The sequence below is a fragment of the Taudactylus pleione genome, unplaced genomic scaffold, assembly GCF_031769625.1.
Source record: "Taudactylus pleione unplaced genomic scaffold, aTauple2 ptg000021l, whole genome shotgun sequence".
Lineage (NCBI taxonomy): Eukaryota > Metazoa > Chordata > Amphibia > Anura > Myobatrachidae > Taudactylus > Taudactylus pleione.
Window position 1 is genome coordinate 6,722,045 of NW_028284423.1, and position 21,765 is coordinate 6,743,809.

Sequence of the window (21,765 nt, forward strand, 5' to 3'; positions counted from 1 at the left end):
CTGTACAGAAAGCTCATTCCATTCTAGTGACTGATATACAATACAAAGTGCATTCTAGTGACCACTATACAGTACAGAGAGCATTCTAGAAATTCATGTACTTATTACATTCCGCTACTAGTGTGCTGATTCTTATCTGTATGACTATGAAGCTAAATGATCTGCTCTTCACACAGCGTCATGGTGACCAGTCAAGTAACTTTAGGTTGGCTGTGCTACATGATGTACTGTGTCTTATTTGTATATTGCTCATGGGAGTATCAGAATTTTACTGCAGACATATATTTATTTTTTTAAAGAGAATGTTCTTTGCATCCTACAAAGCATCAACTCCAATTATTTTATGGCAATAAGTCTAGAAATTCAGTTAATAGATTTAAATCTTCTTAAGTATTCTGGAATGATATTTTAACATTTCTATAAACAACACTGAAGACTTGCAATAATGAAACGTAATCTTCATAAATCAGCAGTGATGTTAGATTAATAAACAAGGATACCATGTTAAAACAGCCCTGCATTCTTGGGCAAGAAAGAGGGATGCTCCTAACTAAGCTTTAGGGCTTCTTATGGGTATTTTGTCCCTCTCAGTGTATATGTGAGGAGTTTAGAAGGTCAAGAGAACATAAGCAATAAGTCACAGCAAGCCTTAAAAAATAAACAGGAACATCTGGCAAACCACTTCCTTTCTGAATCATAGGGAAAGTGCATTTCTGTAACATGGTGTGAAATGTTTATCTTGGCATCTGGAAGCTCCATGAGCTGCAAATATGGAAAGAAGAAATCCAAAATATTTTTTGATGCCCAAACACCCTAAACCACGGCCATTGAAGTTTTACACTATTTTTCGCTAATAGGTTAGAACAAGAAAATATTGTCAAGCGATATATGAAGCTGTTAATTTGTTCTCCTTAATACTGCAGAAAATGTGCTTTTGAGCTTAAAAGAGTCTGTGTTGTAAGCAATAAAACTGTTAATGGGATTCCTTCAGATAATTGTGCAGAACATCTGAAGATGGATTTGCTTTTGATCTCTAGACATGAAGAGGAAAATATTATAAAGCCAATTATGATGGATACAAATCTAAACAAGACTGTGACATTTGCCAAATAACTCAACCAAAACTTTTTCTGATGGCAATGTTTTATTGAACAGAAATGATATAATCCTTCATTATGCATGATCTGCATACAGTATTTCTCAGTGCTTAACAAAAAACAAAACAACGTATATTAACATACACTAATCACTGTATGTGTACAGAAGGTGAGATGGCCAACCCAAAATACGTTCTTGTGCCAATCATGGTATGTCCCCATTATCATCTCTTTATATGCTCACTGCATCTGTTGATCCAATTATTTATCATGTTATTTTATTATTATTATTATTATTATTATTATTATTATTATTATTATTATTATTATTATTATTATTATTCATTTTGAACCCATTCTGTATTTTGCCATTAGTGTACATAGGGGGAGATGTACTAAGCATTGGAGACAGATAAAGTGACCAGAGGTAAAGTACCAGCCAATCAGCTCCTAACTGTCAGTTTACAGGCTGTGTTTGAAGAATTACAGGAGCTGATTGTTGGTACTTTAGCTCTCTCCACTCAATTTTATCCAAGACTTAGTACATCTCCACATAATCTGGTAAATCATACATTTGAAACTGATCCATAAATCGTGTCATAAATTTCACCTTCCAAAAAGTCTATGGTTCAAACAAAAAATTGTTTTGTTTACGTATCTAAAGACAATAAAATAAAATAATCTGCTGTCTAATGTAATTGTTTCCATTGCACCTACCTGAATTTATCTGTTGTATCCAAAGCCAGTGGGAATAATTCTCAGTCATCAACTTACTTCTCTAAAGATAGAGTCCATCTTTAATTAGAACTAGTTCTTGCATGTGCATATAAGTTATATTATTTTGAGAGAGCCACTCTGAAAAGTTAGTGGGATTTGTCTAGCCAGACATTCTACAAAAGCACAAGTAAAGTTTAGAATATATTTCACATTATGTCAAACTGTGCTCTCAATTCACATTATACTACACTGTACCTTTAGTTCACATTATGCCTCATAATGCCCCCAGTCCACATTATGCCACAAAATGCACTCCAGGAATAGAGAGAAATCAACAGACTCACTAAAGGACACAAATATACAGACAGTCATGGGAAGGGAGGCGTGGGGACAGAGATGCATATGGGAGACAGGTACACTAAAAATCTTCAAGACAAAATCAATGCCATCAGATCTCTCTATATGTCCCTTTACATGCCACCTGACTCACATACCTCTTATATGCAATCAGACTCCTCCATATGCCTCTTATATGCCATCAGACTAATCCATATACTCCTTATATGCCATCAGACAAATCCATTTACTCCTTAAATGCCATCATAGGCCTCCACATGTCCCTAAAATGCCATCAGATTACTCCACATGCCCCTTATATGCCATCAGACTAATTAATATGCTCCTTATATGCAATCATAGGCCTCCACATGTCCCATTAATACCATCAGACTCCTACACATGATCTAGGCTGGCATTAGACTCCTCCAAATGCCCCTTACATCATTACAACCCTCCAGATGCCTGCTATACCCTCAGTTCCCCCACACGCCATTACACTCCTCCACATGCCCCTTATAATTTACCTGGAGCCCTCGGACAGCACACTGGCTTTCCTCGTCTGGTTCCTCACTGGAACAATACCAATGTGAGTAGCCTTGCGCATTGTGTGGCGGAGAATGTCACATGAATGACAGTCCCGGCCGCAGCTTCTTTGCCCAGTTGCCGTTGCAACAGAACAACCTGGCCTGCCTCTACTCCCTGTCGGGAGCAAGGCAACCATGCTGTGCTGCCTAAAATATGGCAACAGCTCACGTGCCAATAGGCTGCTTGTTCTAAGCTGTTCTATTCTATTCTGTAGAAGCAATATATCTCCCTCACTGGGTCTCAGGGATGATGATGCAATTCCTATTGTGTTGCTCCCAGATTCCAAGACAGTTATATTTCAGTAGCATTATACCTGAGTTATGGTAACATTTTCCTATCTCATAGTAATTACTTCTATACATTATTAATGATCTACTAATATCTCCATGAATTTTAGTAGATGACATCATGCTGGCCTACCGTATGTAGCAGAACCATTTTACATATATAATCTTGATGCTGTACGGTAAAAGTAGATGAATATCAGTTGAGAATATAATGGAATGTCCAGATGTGCTGTATCTGTAATCTCTTGGAGTTTTAAAAGCAAAGCATTTATTAAAGTGTTCCATTTTGAAATGTATTAACATTTTATCCAATATTACAAATGTCCCTCTCAACAATCCAATTCTCAATCCTTCTGCGGCACATAAAGCTCTCCCGGGTGGTATAGGGCCCAGTACAAACAACTTCCTTCTCTACACGAATAAAAAATAAATAAGCCACTGTGATGCCATACGCAGTTTGAGCTTTCACTGCATGCGATGAGGTTAGAAAATTCTGAGTAAGGTCAGACCTGTTGTAATTGTGCGTGAGGCTATGATGTTACTCGATGTTACCGATGGTTTCACAGACTTGCAAGGTATTACGAAGGTGAACAAGGGGAAGTGGGCGTCCTTATGTAGCATATATGCGTGAGTAATCAAAGCTACAATATATCGATAAAGTGATATAAAAGAGATAAAGGGCCTGATTCAGAGCCGGACGCAATTAGCACTCGTTCGTACAGAAAAAGGGGCTGGCTATTCAAATGAACCTTTCGCTCCTTGCGGTCTGTTGCCGCCTCCATGTCTTAATGAGCGAACAAAACATGCGGACGTTTATTTGAAAAATACGCCCCCCTGGCCGCTCGCATCATACGTCATGTCCACTATTTATTAGATTAATCGAGTACATCGAACAGCGTATGAACTGCTCGCTATTCTTGTGGTTGGTTTTTCCTACCACTATATTGCGAGCAGTTCTGACTATAAAACAACCAAGTGACCAATGACGCTGCTGTTTTAATTATGCACACCCATAAAACGCCCGCTTTGACCTTTAAGCACGCCTGCGTTGTGATCTCCACTCCCCGTTTTCAAGCACCTTCCCCTGTTACTACCCACATACGCCTCATTCTGTCACTCAGAATAGCAGGCCTTCGCTATATAGCGAACAAACGATTTTCGGCCGCACTGACTGGTTCGCGCATGCGTATTAAAAACCGTACGCATGCGCAGATGGGCGAACATCACTCGGAACGAGCGTACTGCCGCTTACGAGCGGCTCTGAATCAGGCCCAAAGTGTATACGATATCTTCATACACTTTATCTCTTTCCAAGGCTTAGTACAGAGGGCCTGATTCAGCAAGGATCGCAATTGCAAAGCTGTATGCAGGCAGCTTTGCAATTATGATCCATGCAATAATGCAAATGAAGCAGGAGGTGTATGACACCCCCTTCTGCATTTGTGATCCCAGCACTGCAACGGAGGTCATAGGCTGGGATCACCATCACGACGATCGTTGGTTGATGGTTACGATGGTGGACGGCGTCGGGCCTCCAGCCAGCTGAATTAGCCTCAGCTTATCCAGGCTGGCCGGCTTGCGAGCCCAGGAGTTGATCAATTCAGATCCTGGGCTGGCCACTCCCGGGAACGGCAGCCGCCCCCTCCCCCTCACTGCCCCTTAAATGCCTCTGCCTGTCAATCAGGCAGAGGTGTTCAAGGGTTTGCGTCAACTACGCAGGACCCATTCTGCACACTCACAGAATGGGTCTTGCACATGCGTAGATTCTCGAAAATTGCGAATCAGGCTTATAGACCGAAGCTGATTGGTTGGAACTATATGTCTCTCAATTTTCTCTCTCTCGAAGGCTTAGTAGATCTACCCCTAAAACTTGAAAGATAATAAAGGTAATAAAGACACAGGGGTCTATTTATCATCACTTAATTTCTACAAAACCAGGTGAAAATGAACATTAAGTTTTCGGGTCATTCATCAAAAAGGTAAAGCAGGAGATATCACAATTATCTCCTGCTTACCTTTCTCTCCTGGAATTCCGCTGGACACTGTAGGTCGGTCATGCATGCGCACTAGTGTCACTGAGCAGGGAAGTGTTCGGGGAGACAGGTGAATTTCGGATCAGCTGTCTCCGTGCTGGCGCAATGATGAAGTGCTCCTGCCCTCGTGCCGGGTTAGTATGTTAATTATCGGGGGCCATCAACATAATAAATAGACACCACAGACACTTGAATATGGCACAAAGGTGTCACAGCTTTATTCAATATGGTGACAAATAAAATAGAGTGAAACAACAACCAGCTCTATCCCCAAGATCTTAATTAAGTTTGAGCAGCTGTCTGCTCCCAGTGCACACATGTCAAGGAAAAACTCACCACCCATCCCCTTGACTCAGTAACGGAACCCTACATAGCTTATGTCAGGGATCCTCCCACACAGGAAGTCTGTACAGTCAAACTAGAAGGGTAGTGCTCCCTACTGTTTCTTGCAGCCACTAAGGCCACTAGCTGATGTACTTTCCCATCTGTTGTCCCCTCCCTGTTAGGAATGAGGAAAAGTTAGGGGGGCAACTGTAGAGGGAGAGCACTGATAAAGTCTTTCCTATAAACTAGCACACACCCTAAGCACAACCACCAGAAGGTAATGGCCCCTACACACTACACAATATTTTTAACAATTTGGCCGATTCCGAAACATCAGAACGACAAATCGTTAAAAATGTGTAGCGTGTATGCACTACATCGATGTAGTGCGTGCTCCCGTGGGATCATCAGCCTCATCACCTGATCTTATGGGCAACATGTAAGATGAGGCGGTGCGGCTGATGATCCCATGTAGCGCTATGCGGGCGGGCAGCATATCGGGCGGTTGGGCAGCAGATCGCCCAGTGTGAACGGTCGGCCCGTTGGTACTGGGATCGTCGGCGACATCGCTGGGTACACACATCATTTAGTGTGTGCCCAGCTTAACTGTTCCCTGCAATTTATAGAATTCCCAGTAAAAAACTATTAATCCAAGATTAAAAACTTCAGGGGTCTATTTATTAAGCAGTATTAGAAGACAGAGTGAAAAGTGATAAGAAAGTGTTAAGGTGCCAGCCAATCAGCTCCCAACTGTCATCTCACAGGCTGTGTTTGAAAAATGACACTTGGGAGCTGATTGGCTGGCACCTTATCACTTTCTTATCACTTTTTACTTTGTCTCCTAACACTGCTTATTAAATAGACCCCTATATGTTTAATTCTCCTACAGGCTTAAACAGCCTTTATTTCATGTGTATCTTCATTGATTTAAAAGTTAGAAACCTGTGAAAAACAAACAAAACAAGAATCATATACTGAAATAAGTTACAAATTACTGCTGAGATTAGAAAAACATTTATTCTGTGTATAATTGCCATTTGGTGAGCTCACAGCAATTGTGCGGCCTCTGCAACAATGCTACAACCCAAATGCTAAGAATTTTAACAATGGCAAATTAGAGGAATATACTGTATATATTATTCCACAAAAATGTGTTTATTTTAAGGTTCAGTACGGTGTAGATTTCAGCTGTGGTAACTATTGTCAGTGTGCTAGTTTCTACTCTAGTCTTTTACTAGTATTGCGAACATGGCTTTAATGCTAGAATGGCTTTGATTGCCTCTTATTATTCTGCTGTAAGGACTTGGCAGTGAGGAGCTTCTGATGAGAAAAGCTGGTTGTGCAACACTAGTGAAAGCTGATATACTCCACTATTATGTTCCTCTGCATAGGTCAAGTACACAAGGATTATGCAAACACTTCACTAGTGTTCATCATTATTTTCTGGCACGAACAGTACAGCAGATATATATATATAAAAGGGCAAACAACATTTTATATCAGTGGGCAACATATTTTCTTTCTTTTGAACGACTAGCAATAATTATTGACTGTCAGGATATTATACCAAAATGAGAGTATTTTAAAGAAGTAGAAGATAAACATGGAGGTCTTCTATACAGAAACAAAATGGTTTACACCAAAGAAATAATGGGGTAGAAGTATGACGCAGTGGAAAGAGTGGAGAAGTGTGCTAGTGGAGGAGTTGCCCATGGCAACCAATCAGCTTGAGGTTGCATTTATCAATATACATTCTACATGATAGGTAGGAGCTGATTGGTTGCCATGGGCAACTTCCCACTGGCACACTTCTCCACTCTTTTCACTGCTTCATACATCTACCCCAATGTCTTTTAGGGTATACAGTATGTATTCAATAATTCTATGTTTCATCAGTAATAAAAATAGACATTAATTGGTCTATTTACTTATCACTTAATTTCTACAAAAGCAGGGGAAAATTAACAATTTCACCTACTTTTATGTAAATTAAGTGTCAGGGCTATTAATTATAAAGGTAATATAGAAGATATCACAGATGTCTCCTGCTTACCTTTCAGCCTCGATGTGGCCCACTGTCCGCATCCACTAGTATGGGGACCTAAATTCATCAAACTCCAAAAATTATATATTTTCGGAGTTTGACTTCGGGAACTTACTCCATCTTCAGCTCCTTCATATGGGAAGGAGTCCCAGGTTGCAAAGGGGAATCAATTTAGATCCCTCCGCCCCATCCGGCTACTTCCGCAGAAGGTCGCACATGCATGAACCAACATTCACGCATGCGCAGTAGCACTGCCGTGTCAAACTCTGCAGTGCTAAGTTTCACTGCTACGGAAGAAGTAGTGAAGGGGATCGCGGAGACAGATGATATTCGGATCAGCTGTCTCCGCACCGGAGCAATGTTGTTCTGGTGACATTGTATCCACCGATGCTGCTCACAGCGAGTTGGATACCTAATTATCGGGGGCCGCCCAAGATAAACAGGATGCATTTAGAGAAATTTTGGAAAGATCACAGATTTCACTGAATTTTGATACAGTTTCGAGGACCTTAAGATCAAATCAATTTGATTTCAGTAAATATTTTATGGAAAATCAATTTTAGTGCTTTTTCAGTTACTGTAGCATTTTTGTTTTCAGGAACAAATTAACAGGTCTAAGCTGAGGATTGCTGTACTAGGGGCGGGATGCATCAATGAGAAAAATGCGGTCAAACCCCGAAAATGCGGGTTTGACCGCATTTCTCATATGCCCCACTGTCTCACTGTGGCACTCATACACAGTGACAAGATGGCACCACACATGTGCAGAAAAACAAACAGTGCTAATCTTGGTACAGGACAATGCTTCAGTTATAGAGCATACATGTAGGCAATACAGAAGAGCACTGCATATTTCAATGAAGTATTGCTAAGCAGCTATATAAATAGCAGCACATGGATAATTTTTGCCAGTTAAAAGCGTCGTCTGGATACAGTATATAGAGGCTTACTCACAGTGGCGTAACTAGGGTATTTGGCGCCCAGGGCAAGATGAAAAATGGCGCCCCCCTCCCCAACTGTGTGCGCTCCAATGGCGTGCACCAAAAAAGTGGGCATGGCCACAAGGGCATGGCCACTGAAAATGAGGAAGTGTCAACATGACACGCCACCATTTCTTGTCACTCTGGGAACATTCCTTTCCATATGCACCTTAATGCCCCCAGCAGTAGTGCCCCTTATGCAATGCCCTCAGTAGTAGTCTCCATTATGCAATGCCCCTAGTATTAGTGCCCCTTATGCAGTACCCTACAGTAGTGTCCCTTATACAGTGGCCCAAATACAGTGCTCCCAGTAGTGCCCCTTATGCAGTTCCCCCAGTAGTGCTCCATATACAGTACATTGCCCCCAGTAGTGCCCATCATACAGTACCCCCAGTAGTAATGCGTCTAACACAGAGAACAAAATTATACTTACCCGAATCACCCGCCGTCATCTGCTACTCCCTTCCCGCATCTCAAAAGCTCTGGTGATACTCATCATTATTCCATATATTTGCGCCAGTGATCTAGGCGCTCATTCAGAGCCGTACGCTCTGAGCAGAGCGCACGCTCTGAATGAGGGCCGGCCTCCATAATTATGGAGCGTCCTCCTGGACGCTCGTATAGCTGTGGGTCACCACCCACAGCCTATACGAGTGTGCAGTTTGATGGCCGCGATGGTCTTGACCATCGCGACCATCGTCACTGCGAGCCGGAGCCTGCGGTTGAGGTTTTCAACCGCAAGGGCCGGAGTGATTTTGGCTCTATCAGAGCCAAAATCACTCCCACTGACATCACTAGTGATGTCAGTGGGCCGGCTTCTGATGGTAGGCGTTCCCTTGGGAACGCCCCCGTCAGGGAGGCACGCCCACCAAAGGGGGCGTGCCGGGGGCGTGCTGTCAATCAACATCGACAGCATGCCCCCTTTGATCAGACACAATGAGCGAAGGAAAGTCCTTTGCTCGTCGCGTCTGGTGCATGCGCACGACGGAGCTCCCGCCGTCGTGCGCATGCGCAGTGCACAACATCGACCCACTTGCGAGTGGACAGCCGCTCGCGAGTGGGTCTGAATCAGGCCCCTAGTACCCACAGGAGATGCACCAGATGACACTCAAATCTCTGAATGAGTCACATTTATGTGATCATGCCCTACTGCACTGAAACCACACTTACCGACTTTGGCAAGTCTCAGCCCAGGAGAGAAGGCAAGTGGGTGGGTTGATGTACATCATCGTGTCTCTGCCCCTTGATGTTTTGCTGGAATTAGCGGCTTTGTGTGGGCAAATAACGTCATTGCAGCTGGACAGAGTGAATTAATGCAAATAACGTCTTTGTGGTCCTGCCCCCTGCGGCCCGCAATAATGCAGTTAATAGTGCAGTTAATAGCGAATTGCATCATCAACACAAAATAGGTCACAGCAGCAACATTACAATAATAATAGCAATTATAATAGCATAAGTGGGTGAGATTCCGATGCAAACAGCCAATCAGAAGTGGCTGATTATAACTAGAGATGAGCGGGTTCAGTTCTCCAAGAACCGACCCAAACATAGGGGATCCGAGTAGAATCCAAGTCCAGCTCAGGTTTTCCTGAATAACTTGGAATCCAAAATGAGGCAAAACGTCATCATCCCGCTGTCGGATTCTCGCGGGTTTTGGATTCTATAAAAGGTCCCGGTGATTGGCGCCATTTTCACTCCGGCTGTGGAGAGTGTACAGAACAGATGTGCTCTGTTCTTCTCTGTTGTTTAAGGGTGCAGTGTTGTAGTTGTTTAAGGGTGCAGTGTTGTAGTTGTTTAAGGGTGCAGTGTTGTCGGCTGGGGCTGCAGTACATAAAGTGGGGGGTGCTGCTGTGTCACTTTTGTTCTGTCAATCAAGGGGCTAGGGCTGCAGTTCATAAAGGGGTGCTGTGTCATCCAGGGGTGCTCTGTAAATCCAGGGGTGCTCTTCCCCAGTGTAAAAAAAATAAAAGATAAAATTAATAATTATCATTCCACAAAAAATAAAATGATCTTTTTTTTTGTGTGTGCTTTTAAATGTTGTGACACTGTAAGTGGTAGTGCAGTGTTATTCTTTTCTTATTTATAAAAAAATTTGTGACACTCTAAGTGATAGCATAGTGTTTACTCATAAAAAAACTTGTGACACTGTAAGTGGTAGCAAAGTGTGTTATTCTTTTCTTCTTATTCATAAAAAATATATTGTGACACTGTGGGGTCTATTTACTAAGCAATGTTAGGAGACAGAGTGAAAAGTGATAAGAAAGTGATAAGGTGCCAGCCAATCAGCTCCCAACTGTCATTTTACAAACACAGCCTGTGAGATGGCAGTTAGGAGCTAATTGGCTGGCACCTTATCACTTTTCACTCTGTCTCCTAACACTGCTTAGTAAATAGACCTCTGTCAGTGGTAGCGCAGTAACATTTTTATTCCTAAAAAATATTGTGACACTGGACCTCATTCAGAGGTGGACGTTAGTTTCAAATGGTCACCCTGAATCAGGGCGGCCACTTGCATCCTGAACAACCGCCTCCTTGTCGATCGCTAAGCTGTGGGGTACCACCCACAGCTTAACGACCGACCAGGTTGATGGTCACGATGGTGAACACCATCGCGACCATCGGGGCTTACGACCAGACCCTAAGGTTGGGTCTGGGCACTCGTAAGCCCCAGGGAGCTTCCTGCTCTAAAAGAGCAGGAAACTCCGCACTGACATCACTGATGATGTCAGTGCAGCCGTCCACAAAATGGTAGGCGTTCATTAAGGAACGCCTCCGTTTTGGAAACATCGACAGCCGCCCCTTTTGTAGAGAGCTCCGGAGCAACAGAGTTTCTCTGTCGCTCCGGGGCTTGCGCACACGCAGTGCGGCTGCTGCGCGTGTGCAGGTCTAACCATCGAGTCGGTTGCGAGCGCATCAGTACTTGCGACCAACTGAATGAGGTCCACTGTGTGGTAGCACAGTGTGTTATTATTTTCTTATTCATAAAAAATATTGTGACACTGTAGGTCATTGATACCACAGTGTAATATTTAAAATTGGTACAAATTGACGTGTGTACTGTACCGCACTTCATTCATGTTTGTTGAGAGGAGAACAGGAACCAGATACTAGCTCATGACAATACTAATCCGTCTAATAATCTACTAAAGTCAATTCCCAAGGGCATACAGGGCTTAAGTCAGGGCATCGAGAATCAAAGAAACAATCTTTTACAGTGGTAAAGAAAAAACATCAAAGAGAAAGTTAGCTGCAGAAAGACATAAAATTGTCAATATGCCTTTCACCACACAAAGTGGCAAGGAAAGGCGTAGAGCCTTGGCCTTTATTTATGACTGGTGGTTCTGCCTCTTATGATGATGTAAGCCCTTCTCCCTGTAGATGTTTAAAAAAAATTAAAATTGCTAAGGCACAGAAACCAACTGTGCACACAGAAATGTCACAAATCCATGAGGAGAGTCTAAGTGTGTCGGCGGGTGCCATGTGTGAGCCTGACCTTTCCAATACTGTACTCAAAGAGGAGCCACCTTCCACCACTTGTGCATCCTCTGCAAATGAGGGGATGAGCAGAACAAGTCAACATGCTGACATAGAAATTGAGGGTGCTTCTAAGGAAGTGCACCAGGATGAGGAGGATATTGGTGTAGCTGATGCTAATAAGGATGTTGATGATGAGGATGGTGTTGATGAGTATGTTGTTTGTGTAAATCAAGCCTCAGTGGAAACAGTTGTTGCCTATCATAAGGAAGAGCCCATTGTCATGCCTGGGTATAAAACAAAAAATAAGAGTTATGGTAGACTTACCATTGATAACTCTTTTTCTTTGAGGTCCATAGGATCCACAGGGATATCATGGGGTAATGTGGTTGGAGAGATCCAGGCACCAAACAGTTAAAGCTTCAGCTCCGAGGATGCCTCGGGTTCTCATACATATATACCCTGCCCCCAGCCACAGGCCTTCAGTTTTGTAAACAAGCCTCAAGGCAGGAGAAGGACAGAGGAGGAAGAACAATCATACACCAGAAGCACTTTCACACAAGATGAGGGAATCCGTGACAGAAAATAAAAAAATACTCAATGCAGCCAGGTGCGTCAGGGTGGGTACCCTGTGGACTATATGGACCTCATAAAAAAATAGTTATTAATGGTAAGTCTACCATAACTCTTATTTTCTTCTTCAGGGTCCATAGGGATCCACAGGGTTACTATGGGGATGTCCTAAAGCAGTTCCCCTAAGGGTGGGGGATGCTTCTAAGCAGAAAGGAGAACTCGTCACCCAAAGGAAGCATCCTGAGAGGTAAAAGTATTAAAGGTGTAGAACCTAAGAAAAGTGTAGACAGAAGACCACATGGCTGCCTTGCACAATTGTTCAGTAGAATAAATAAAAATAAAATAAAAAAATTATTTTATCTGGTAATGAAGCAATCTCTCAAAGTGGCCAGGAAAAGACCAAAGTCTAAATCAGACTATAGAAAAGCCGTACCCTGGAAACTCTAAACACCTTAGGATCATACTTCCTGTGGGAACACCATTGACCAAAAGAATGCCAAACCCTGTAATACTGTAGATGCGGTCAGAGGCAGGCTTTTGTGCCCTAAGCATCGTTTGAATTACAGAACTGGAGAAACCTTTGGTTCTTAAGATGGAAGATTCAAGAGCCATGCCGTCAGAACCAGATGAGGTAAGTCCGGATGCCGGCATGGACCCTGAGTTAACAGATTCTGCCATAGAGGAAGAAGATATGGACTGTCTATGGATAGATTCTGTATGTCGGTCAACCAATAACGTCTGGGCCAAGCTGAAACCACTAGTATTACTGTTCCTCCCACCTGCTTGAATTTCCTGGGGACTCTTGGGAGGAGGGAAATTGGAGAAAAGAGATACACCAGCTTGAAGTCCCATCTTACTGCCAGTGCATCCATGAATGCTGCTGATGGGTCTCTGAACCTGGACCCATACCTGGGAACCTTGTGGTTGTGACGTGATGCCATGAGGTCTATGTCTGGTAGACCTCATTTGTTCATCAAGAGCTGAAACACTACTGGGTGGAGAGACCACTCTCCAGCATGTAGGTCCTGACAACTTGGAAAGTCTGCTTCCCAATTGAGGACTCTCAGTATGAATATTGCCGAGATGGGCGGAAGATGATGTTCTACCCAAATCAGAACCTCTGTCACTTCCTTCATGGCTGCATGACTTTGCGTACCTCGTTGATGATTGAGATAGGCCACTGTAGTCGCGTTGTTGGACTGGATCTGGACCGGCCTGCCTTGGGGCAGGTCCATAAGTGCTTTGTATACTGCTTGCAGCTCGAGAATGTTTATTGGCAGATGACTTTCCTGATTTGTCCATCTTCCCTGAAAGGTGTGATGACCTGTCACTGACCCCCATTCGGGAAGAATGGCGCCCGTGGTGAGAAGCACAAAATTTGGAATCCAGAATGGGCACCCTTTCTCCAGGTGATCCTTTTTCAGCCACCACAGGAGGGAGAGACCTCTGGAGTGAGAAGGATCCTCTCGGACGTTATTAGCTGATATTGTCCATTCCACCTGGAGATAATCTTTGTAGAGGCCTGGAATGAAACTGAGCATACCACACCATGTCGAAGGTGGATACCATTGATCCCAGGACCTGCATTGCTGATAGAATGGATACCCCATTTGTGTACTCACAATGATAGGGCTGCAATCTTGTGCTCTGGTAGAAACAACTTTTGTACCTGAGAATCCAGAAGTGCTCCCAGATGTACCATCTGCTGTGTTTGAGAAAGAGAGGATTTCTTCCAATTGATGATCCAGCCATGCTTTTGTAGGCAGGCTATGGTCAGTTGTAGATGGTGTTGTAAAACAACTGGAGTTTGTGCCAGTATCAGAAGATCATCCAGATAAGGTAGTATTCTGATTACCTGATGCCTGAGATAGGCCGTAATGACTGCCATTATCTTGGTAAATACCCGGGGGGCTATTGATAGGCCAAAGGGCAGTGTCTGAAATTGGTAAAGTTGTTGTAAGACAGCAAACCATACAAAATTGTTGGTGGGAAGTCATAGATATGCATCCTGAATGTCCAGGGAAACCATAAAATCCCCAGGCTCCTTTGCCAAAATAATTGACCATATGGAACTTGGGTACAGTACATGGATAAACCTGTTGAGGGTTTTTAGATTTAGAATAGGACGATGAGACCCATTCGGTTCCTGAACCAAAAATAGATTGGATTAATAACCCCTTCCTTGTTGCAGCACAGGAACCGGGATTATTACCACTGCCTGCAGCAGGGACTGAATGGCCTCCTGAAGGGCCAAGGTCTTGACTGCACCTGATGGAGGATCTGTGCAAAAAAACTTCTGGGGAGGATGCCCCCGGAAAGTGAAGGCATACCCCTGAGAGACCACTTCTCGGACCAAGGCATCTGTTGTTGGTTGATTCCAGTAATCCCCAAATTGAAGAAGTCGGCCTCCCACCCTCGGATCCACCAGAAGGAGGCCTGCCCCATCAGTCTGAGGGCTTGTATTGCAGCTTAGAAGCTGGATCTCTCGGTGGCCCAGACCTCTTAGTTTGTCGCCTGGATGTCCTGCGAAAACTAGACGGCTTGGAGGAACACTGTTCTTTTGCTCGTCCCTGAGGACGAAAGGACCAAATAGAAAACTGCCTAGATTTTATTGTAACCGTAGATGGCAGAGCTGCAGACTCTGAAGCCACCAGAGTAGCTATTATCTTTTTGAACTGTGCTCAAAAAAGTATATATCCATAGTAAGTTAAGGTTTCCAGAGCCTTCGTTGATCCTGTATAAGCTTTCCAGGATTTTAACCAAATGACCCTGTGTGCCACTACTGAAGCTGCTGATGCTTTAGAAGCTAAAATTCCATCATCTACTGCAGCTCCTCCCAAATAGGAAGCCGCTTCCCACATGTGGGAAATATACATCTTCTGTTCCATGGTAGCATCTGGTAGAGAGTTTTCCAATGCCCCTGTCCATTCTTCAACAGCTTTGGCTACCCAGGCTCCAGCCATAGCTAGATGAGTAACATCTCCCGATGATGAAATTATTGCCTTAAGACATGTTTTAATTTCCTATCTGTAGAATCCTTAAGAAAAGATGCTGATGGAATAGGCAATGTAGAATTTCTTACTAAGTGCGTCACGTGAGCATCCACAGTAAGAGGTACCTCCCACTTAGTAGATTCAGAAGCTGGGAAAGGATACAACAATGTTAATAATTTATTCACATAAAACCGTTTATCTGGGTTACCCCATGCCTCTTCCATAAGCTAAGTGAGCTGCTCGGATTTAGGAAACTCCGTTTTGCACACCTTCCAGTGTTTAAACACCAAAGCCTTCTTACTAAGGGCTGGTTCATTATCCTGAATATCTAGCATTGATTTAACTGCCCTCACCAAATAAGGAACATCCACTGTGGATGGCTGGTCCTCCTATCCTGAGCTAGACATTGGAGAAGAACTCTGCGTATCATCTCATTCCTCTGATGATGCGTCTGAATCCATATGCTGAGCAGACTGATAAAAAGATAACTTGTGTTTAGGTGCCTTAGTAACTACCAGTCTGCTTTCAACAGTCAACTGTGCCATACTCTGACTAGAATGGTCGTAAACATCCCTCCAGGAAGGATGCATAGGAGGTGCAAACATGGATGCTGTGGACACCCAGTACAAGGAGGCAACATGAAAGTAGCCATACAATTTAAAAACTGCTTCATTACTTGAGACAAGGAGGACAGCCAAGATGGCTCTTGTTCAGAGGCAGGTAAAATGGACTGGTTAGTTGGCTCTTTATAACAGACAACACACAATCCATCCTTTATAACATCCTGAGGGGACAAACTGCCTAGACAGGATTTACATGAAACCAGCACAGGAACCTCCACCTCCTGTTTCCTTTACCTTTTGACATATTCAAAATGAAAGACAACAAATGCAATACTATGTGACAGCCTTCACAAATGCTAGTAAATGTGAAGTACCCAGAAAACACCCCCACCCCAGAGGGATGGAAAGAAAAAACAGTAATAGTTATAATTTACAGTCAGAAATAAAAGACAGTATCAACACAGCAGCTAGCGAACAGTCACATACAAAGCATATGTAATATAGTTGCAATAGACTCTGAATCAACTACTCAAACACAAGAAATGGTGGGATATAGAGCACTATATACCTGATCCAAGGGCGAGGTTTAGAGGGAGACTGACCCAAACCCTCCTGAGAACAACAGCTACAGCAGCGCACCGAGAGTGGGCTGTGAGTGTCTCATATACACGAGGAGGGTAGGCGGAGTGACCCAGATTTGCGAAAGCCTTTGATGGATCTGCATCTGGGTCAGGGGAGGAGCTGCCAAGGGAGCGCATACCTCCCCTAAGCTACATCAACTGGCCAGGTATGCTGGCCTTGTGAAAGCAGAAGCGACTGCTGCCGATCCCTGGCATCAGACGATAAGGTCCCAGAGGTCTAGTGAGGATGCAGATGCTCCGGGTCCTGACTGCAGTGTCTCCCGGTGCATCTCCAGTGCCTTACCTGACATCTCCATGCATCTGGTTGCAGTCCAGGTCCAAGCCTCCCTGCTAGCAAGCTCAGCCAAGATCTGCCAAAAACAGCAGCCCTGTAACTGGTGTTGTGGCCCAGCGGAGGTAGACGGAGTTGCAGCACATGCGTCTTAATTCAGATGCTCAGTACTGCCAACTCAAAAACATAGAAACTAAAATAAAACATAAAAAAAAGCTGTGGACTGCCTGAGCAGTCCCCTGTTACAAAGGTGCGTCTGAATCCTGCCGCACCAAATGAACAACTGAAGGCCTGTGGCTGGGGGCAGGGTATATATGGAGGAGGACCCAAGGCAACCTGGGAGCTAAAAGCTTTAACTGTTTGTGCGTGGATCTCTCAAACCACATTAACCCATTTGTATCCCAGTGGATCCCTATGGACCCTGAAGAAGAAAAATCCACTTCTTATGTGTGGGATCATTTCTACCCAAATCTGGACAACAATTGTCAAGCCACCTGTACCCGTAGTCCTGCCAGAGTAAGTAGTGGTAGGGACCCCAACCATCTAGGAACCTCCTCCCTATTACGTCATCCACAGCACATCCATCAAAAGTGTGTGCAAAATTCAGAAACTTTGGCTAAAAAAGTAACAACAAGCTGTCCAGCATCACCTGTCTCCCTTCTCTCTGCTAGATCCAACCACCTGGCATCTTCACTACCAACACCTTCATCAACAGTATCCTCAATCATGATCGGAAGTTGTCCTGCATCCAATTTGATAAGGCTAACTAAGTCCTCCCCTATCGTGGATTCCTCAGAAGAATCCTTGAGCGCTACACCTGCTGCTGCTGAGAGTGGATCTTCATCCCAGAAGGGGACCAGGAAGACTACTAGTAGTAGTTCTAAAAAGCAATTGACTGTTAAAATATCCTTTGCAAGGGGGAGCAAGACAGACAGCAGTCACCCAGTTGCACAGCGATCACTGAAACCATAACATCTATGCTGGTATTAGATGTGCATCCGATATCCACCATTAGTGCAGTGGGATTTAGACAGTTGATTGAGGTTCTCTGTCCCTGCGACCAAATCCCATCTAGGTTCCACGTCCCTAGAAAAGCAAATGCCACTGTACAGGGACTTTAAACAAAAAACTGAATTAGTGTCCTCCAAAATGCCATTGTACCCACTGTCCACTTAACCACAGATATGTGGACAAGTGGAACAGGGCAAACGCAAGATTACATTACTGTAACAGACCACTGGGTGGGTGTATTGCCTTCAGCAGCACCAACAGCAGCAGTATCTAAGAAAAAACAGCTTATTCAGAGGCAGGCTACTCTGTGTATCACCGGTTTCACTAAGAGGCATACTGCTGACAACCTCTTGGAAAACTCAGGGAAGTCATTGCAAAATGGCTGACCCCGCTGGATGCTCCTAGGGATTTGTGATTTCTGAGAACGCCACCAATATTGTGAGAGCATTAGAGCTGGGTGAATTCCAACACATTCCATGTTTGGCTCATACTATTAACTTGGTGGTGCAAATTTTTTTTAAAATGGCAGGGCCGTGCAGGAGATGCTCTCCATGGCCCACAAAATTTCTGGGCATTTTTGCCATTCCGCAGCTGCATGTAGAGGATTGCAGCACCTGCAAGAAATTTTGAATTTGCCCGTTCACCAGCTGAAGTAGGAGGTAGTTATAAGGTGGAGCTCCACCCTTTATATGCTTCAGCGAATGGAAGAACAGCAAAAAGCCATCCAAAGCTACGCGACAAACTATGACATAGCATGTCAGACAGTAGTTTCACTACTGACAGGAAAAAAAGGCAATTTGGAAGCCCTTGCACAAACTGGCTTTGCATTACTTGAGCTGCCCACCCTCCAGTGTGTACTCAGAAAGAGTATTAAGCACAGCCAGGAACCTTGTCAGTGATCAGCATAAGAGGCTACTTCTTCAAAATGTGGAAAAGATGATGTTCATCAAAATTAACTACAAATTTTACGAGGAAGATCTTTGCCGCCAATTACATCCAAAAATGGCAGAGGCACCTGAGGCTGTAATGGTGGATTCCAGCAGGGACGAATTAATATTGTGTGAAGAGGATGTACACACTGATGCTAACTGATGATGATTGTGACAACATCTTGGCTCTGTAAAGCCAGTTTGTGCATGGAGAGATCATTGCCAGCAATGTCAGCTGTCTGTTGGTACAGATGTAGCCACGCTCATCGTTGCTGCTATCACGCCATACAGTAAGCCTAGTCGCGCCTAAACACCTGACTGCAAATTAATTGATATGTTTTGTTATCAGTCAGGTAATGCCCTTCTGCTCCACGGGAGGTTTCTGTCCTCCCTGAGCTCGCCTTAGGACTAAGAGATATTATTGATCACCCCATATTTACACTTTTGTTTCTAAGAATTCAAACAATTTTGCTACATTGTGTTTACTTGAAAAATTAACAAGGATAACTGTTGTGAGGTCGATATTTATTGACACACCTTATTATATATTTTTTCTCTATCCATCTCCTATCAGTGTTTCAACTGCTCACTAACGGCTCTATTTATTAACATTATTTTTTACTAAAACAAAATGAAAAAGGGTGTTTTCACACCCTTTTCACATTATTTTAGTTTCACCTACAGTTACTATAGGGCAATTGGAGTAGAATTCGTAAAATTCTACTCCAACCCCTAAGTATCACTTATTTTTAGTAAGCAGATCGCATTTCCCATAATTGTAATGGGAAATGTGATCCGACCAGAGTTACTAAAAATAAATTGTAAAAAAATACCGGGGAAAGCCCTGTGATAATAACGCCACCTGGAGGTGGCGTTATCCAGGGTCTCCCCTGGTTACCGGACTCCTGCTCCGCTCCACTCTGACGGGGAGAGCAGAGCTGGGGTCAGCCGCAGTAATCATCTGTGTGGTCTAAAGAGACCGCAAGCTGATCTCTGCAAAAAAAAGAAAAAGAAAAAGAAAGAAAAAATTTACTTACCTGACTCCAGGGTATTCAATTGGGAAACCAGCTGATGTGAGCCCGACAGCCGGCTTCCCGATTGCTTTATCCCGGCGAGGATCTAAATCTAGACGCCTGTAATTTTTCCGACGCCGGGAGCAGACAGCTATGGGGGGGGGGGAGGGTCAGGTTTAGGGCACCCAGGGGGGGACTTAGGGTTAGGCACCCCCCCAGGAGGGTTAGGCTAGGGGAAGGGGGGGTTAGGGTTAGGCACACCCTGGGGGAGGTTAGGGTTAGGCACCCCCCTGGGGGACTCAGGTTTAGGCAGCGGGGAAGGGGGAGGTTAGGTTTAGGCACTTAGAGGTGGGGATTAGGGTTAGTCACAGGGGGGGAGGTTAGGGTTAGGCACCCCTAAGGAGGGTTAGGGTTAGGGGGGTTAGGTTAGTTTGTACTTACCTAGGGACGATCGGGATTTCCAGCGCTGTCGGGCTGCCGCTGCCGGGATCTCTGCATCTGTCGGACTGACGCTGCCGGGAATCGAACTGCCGGCCATGAGTCAGCCGGTATTTCAGACCGATTCCGATTCCAGGGACCGGCGGTCGGGGCTCCGGGTGATGTCCTCCCTCCGGTCAGCTGGTCTCCCATGCTGCACTGCGTCCCAGTCATCAGGTGATCGGGTCCCAGTGCAGTATGGATTATCACCTGACCGGAGGACATGGAAGACATCACCGGAGCCCGGATCATGCAGGTAAGGTTTAACGACGGGGGGTAGCAGTGACGGTTGTTCAGCGCATGCGCGGGGCACTGGTCACGGTATTTCTTTGTGAAAATACTGTAACTATTCGCAAGCTCTGTCCCTGCAAGGGATTTGTAGTAAATCCCTGTGATATTCAGTCGGTAATATCACATTTAACTCTCTCATCCGGTATCCTACTGTATACCTTATAATCCACTGTCGTAGATTAGGCATGACACTTGAAAGCAGAAGCGGACAGCTGTTCAAAAACTATGTTATAGCTGTTGCTTCCAGGGGATTCTGTATAACAGGGGTCTCTCACTCCCTATCCAATACCAGGAAGAAAGATAGCAAGCAGCAGAACCCCATGTACAACAGATCTCCACATCCCTGGCTTTATCTTTAACTCTTTATTATCTAATTATTATGTTTACATGCATCAGACATTTAAGTCATATTTTGAAAACTACTTATTTCCTTCTCAACCAGGGAGTATTTTTAATTGTATGTGTATTGTATGTGTAATTTGTTTGTTATATTTCGCCGCCCTAGGTATATAGGAACCTATTTGGATCCTATAGCCAGATAACCCCCCCCCCATCCTTAGTTTTTTTGTATTATTCACACTTATTACACCCTATTCTATTTTAATTACATTGTAGTTGTAATAAAGGTTAAGTCTTATTTTTACTTATTTCACTGTGCTATTTAGAGTGCTCTGTGCTCTGTACAGAGTCTTGGGTGGCCCTTGAGACCCCTGTTCCCCTTTTTTTCTCCTAGATTACTTACTCTGAGACGCACAACCACTACCTCATTAGATATCCCATCTTATAGTTTACGATTATTGTGAGACTTAGTGGCAATAGCAACCTCCTTTCCTTCTCTCGTATCCATTTACTATCGTGATTGATTATTTATGTGTGGTGACGTCCCTTACTCTCCCTTCCCTTCTATATTGAATACAAATGATGCAGGTCTGGGCGTTTCCAAGATGTCACAGTACGGTGACGCCACCTACAATTATCTTTACATACTGCTATCCCATGACTTTTGGCACGTCAGTGTACTTTAGCACCATTAGCAATAAGCAAAAATAATTGGCTCCACTTACCTATGATTATTTTATTTGAATTTTATTTGTTGATGTAGGCCCACGGAAAAGACTTTAAA